Source organism: Coregonus lavaretus (genome assembly GCF_964263955.1).
Source record: "Coregonus lavaretus genome assembly, chromosome: 6".
In the NCBI taxonomy this organism is placed as follows: Eukaryota; Metazoa; Chordata; class Actinopteri; order Salmoniformes; family Salmonidae; genus Coregonus; species Coregonus lavaretus.
The window spans coordinates 30,051,760-30,056,166 of NC_139993.1; positions in this window are offsets into that span (position 1 = coordinate 30,051,760).

Consider the following 4,407-nt stretch of genomic DNA (forward strand, 5'->3'; position numbering starts at 1 on the left):
TGCCTGTGCCTGCAACACATCCCCCATAGTCCTTGTCGTTTAGCTCCATAGTCCTTATTATAGGCTACAGCTATTATAAAAGGGATTGTTTTTTTGACCACTATCTCTGTAGTCAATCACTTCACATGCAAAGAATAATTTTACATTTTAGCAGACGCTCTTATCCAGAGCGACTTACAGTTAGTGAGTGCATACATTTTTCATACTGGCTCCCCGTGGGAATCGAACCCACAACCCTGGCGTTGCAAGCGCCTAATAATCAGTAGGCTATACCCTTTGGCACACCTAGCTATCTTTATTAACGTAACTTCTGTGCACATTTGACCCTGGCAAGCTTAGCGTTACAACAGGAGCGAGCAGATGGAGTCTCACGGTCATAAATGACTAATAATATACATGTTGGAAACTCAGCATAACACAGTGCTACATGAGCAAGTATTTAGACCCAGCAGCAATGGCACCACATTGTAAGCGACTGTGTGAGCAGGACCCAGAAATGGATCCAAATGTCTCAGCGGGTGGTGTGATCCACTGCATCACTCCACTCTGCCTGCCTGCCTGCCAGTGTGAAAAAACTCATATCTGCGCTGACACCCACGCTCAATGCAGACAGGGAAATGTTTCACAGTGCAGTGGGGAATGGAGGTGGTGTTTAAGTGTCATCATTCCAAGCCAGAGGATCTCGGCTCACTTAATGAAGGGGATTTGTAATTGATAAAGGGGATGCAGTCCAGGCGGCACGCTAGCTCTAGGCTCTCTCTCTCTCTCTCTCTCTCTCTCTCTCTCTCTCTCTCTCTCTCTCTCTCTCTCTCTCTCTCTCTCCCCCCCCCCCCCCCTCTCTCTCTCTCTCTCTCTCTCTCTCTCTCTCTCTCTGGGTAATGATGATTGAGGTCGTGGCCGGGCCCCCTTCGAGGTCTCTATGTCACTGGTTGGTCATGGTGGACCCCCAAGGTAACCCTCTCACAGTCGGATATAAAAAATACACACAGGCACGCACGCACGCGCACACACACACACATGAACACACGTGCACGCACCCATAAACACACACACAAACATGTATCCACTGTATACCCCCCCCCCCCCCCCCCCCCCACACACACACACAGAGACAGACAGACAGACACACACACACACACACCATCAGGGCCAGCTGCGAGACAGACAGCTAATGAATGAGCTCCATCCAGCCGTTTAGTCTCATCCAACCAAACACTGGGCCATTAACTACTGCTTCTAGTAGCCAGGCTGGGCTAGCCCCCTTACTCTCCACACCAGATACATTCCTCTTTGGACAAATAGTATATTTACTATTTATTCTATTTATTATTTAGAACTTTGCAAGAGCACTACACAGAGCCTACCAGCAGTTGTTGGGTTAAGCATTTATGTTTAAATATAGGTAGAAAGGTGCTATGAATTGTTTATGAATGTGTTAAGTCATCCTTATTTTGGGCGGCTGTACTAAAGCGTCACCCAAAAAACAACATGGGGTGTAGTTTGACGGAGAGAGAGACTGTATAAAGTGCTACACTTTATATGGAGAAGGAAAGAAAAATGAAAAAAGTGCTTTGTTATTGTCCTCTCCATTCCTCCCTGGTGAAATGGTGTCACGGCTGAAGTTCCTGAGGGCCTTTGTTACAACAATATACTGTACATTGGTTTAAATAAGGGACCACTGTGACACTGGCCAGGAAAACCTAGTGGGAATTTGTCCACATCATATGGCACACTGTTACGGTATATATGTATGCTGCTGTTTTGGCCTTCCTTGAAAAAAAGGGATTCTGAACCTCAATGGATTTCATCCTCAATTCTGACTCTCAACCTAAATGAATAGACTAGATGAAAATATAGTCTTCCACCTGGCATAAAAAAAGGCAGCTCAACTCAACATAACACTGTCTGTTTAATTGAGAATACAGTAAAGCCTAATATTCCGTCGAGCCTCAACACTTTTTCTCTAGTTTTCAGGTAGTACACAACACGCTTGTGTTCTTTCAGTACAGCACATTGCCAATTTGTACCCTTTGTATGACTGAAGAAGGAAGAACCCCCAAAGGATCTATCCGTCTCTTGAGCTGATGAAAAAAAGCTGATAACGCGGTGGAAATGCACTCCCCTTCGCCCTCTCTCTCAGTGTTTATGGTCCTGCATTGACTGATTGCATTGTGATAGATTTTTCCCTCTCCTCCCTCCTTCTCTTCCCTCGTTGGTCCCTGGGCTCGCTCGCTGCAGAGCCGTTCCGCTAGGTTGCGCGGATGCCTCGACAGAGGGCGAGAAGAAACAGCTGCCTCGCATGAATTTACACTGGACGATTCACCAGCCGCCACTGCCCTAGCCATCGGCTGCTCTGCTCAGTCAGTGGAATCAGTCTGTTCTGTTGGTATCTCCTCTCATCTCCACTGAGCTATCAGAGGACTCCTGGCACTGGCAGACCAACAGGAGGCATGGCTACATGCAGTCCCCTTGTTTCCTTGTCTCATGATCTGAAAGGACTTGATAGAGAAGAGGAATGGCGGGTTAGAAAGAAAGGAATGTCAGCGTTTTCAATTTCTATTGTTCAACCCATATTGAGAAAGATACATTGTGGCAACCAGATTGTCCTGGCCTGACCGGCACCTAGCAATTGCGGAAAAAAAATATATAGTCAGTGATGAGAGGTGAAACTCTCCACTTCTCTTACTGTAGAAAGACCATCGTGGGCCTAGGAGACCAAGATGATGATTCCAAATCTGTTCCGTTTAACCTATCTTTCCTACACTGTCCCCAGGAAACTGTCTGAAGATACTAGTATCCGTATCTGCTCCAACATGAAATATACTGTAGCTCTAAATTAATGCTCTTTGACAGGATATTTTGGGAACCTTATTGCAGAAGCTGAGAGTAACTGTCAAATGGGATGAGTGGATCAGCGTAGGCTAGTGGAATAGAAGTCAAAGCCCTTCTATGCTGGGTCTTTTGTGTAAATAGAGCAGAGTAGTAGTCATAAAGGGTATCACCTCACAGTTCAGACTGAGGAACAACTGTATGGAGAGGCTGGTCTCCAGATGTGAGAGAGATAACCATGTGTCCTACCCCTTCGATTCCAGACATCCATTTAACCCTGAAAATCAGCCCTGTACAAGAGATGTATTCAAATGTTCCGAATGTTGCAGATAAAAATATGTATCGAGTTGACCCAATTTCCTACTTTACAACATGAAAGCTTCATATATGTTCTACAGAATACATACAGTATCTCACTGAACATTCTGTAATGTTGCACCCTGCTGTAGGCCCATGGTACCCATTTAAACCTGAAAATCAGATGAATACTATCTACTGTAGATACACACTTCTCTCTTCTTTATACCACCTAATACCAGACAGCAACTTATCCCATTTATTAGCTCTACTAAATCACTCAGGTCATTCATTTCTCTAACAGACATATAACAGAACTGAATAGAATACAACTTTATTGTCCAACAGGAGAAAGGTACCCAAATCAAGGTGACCTGATTGTGTGGAGACCGCATGCGATGAGGGCAAGCAGCCAACCACAACGGAGCAAAAGACAGGAGGGCACAGAGTTCACCTGAAGGGGTTTGGTTGAGGTGGGTATTGTGCCAATGGTAGGAGGCACTATTTTGGTGGCTGAAAGGAGAGGGGAGTTCGACTAATACATTTTTTTGTTTTATGGGGTGAACCAAGCGGTTTTTCTGATATTATGTAAAGCAGTGGTCCATAGGAAGTATTAATTTGAGTGCTAATTGCTTTGACTTTATACTATTGGGAAATAGACAGGCAGTTCCCTCCTGTAAAATTGATTCAGAGACATTCCCTGGTTAAATCAGTCTCATTTCACTTGGACCTGGACATAAATTGTGTTTGAATATTACATAGATGAAAGAAAAAATGTAATCATGCTTTGAAATGTTTAAATCTTGTGGTAAATGTAAATAAAAACCTACACTCTTCACCCTGAATTGGCTATACTAGATCTTTTGAAGTTGTCCAGACAGTCAATTTCATTCCAGCTATTTCAGGGACTGAGATATGACTTCAAAGAAAATAAGTTGTGTTTGAAAAATCTCTAGTCCTTTTCTATTAAACAGAACCTCTTCTGGGAATGGGAAGTAAACCCTTCAATTTGATATACCATCTTCAGTTAATTCCACTCATTATTAGTTCCTTCATCTAATCCCTGATGCACATGACGGGACTAACACCAGATTAGGCTCTATGCACACTAGACGTCTAGAGCCCCCCAGTGGCACTACTTTCCAACTACATCTGACACACACTAAACCACCAAGGGCCAAATCCTAATTATTGCGCAAATCTCCCATTGCCATCAATGCACAATTTACATGAAAATATGTCGAAATAGGATTTGAAGTGAAAAGTCACACCTCTCAACCG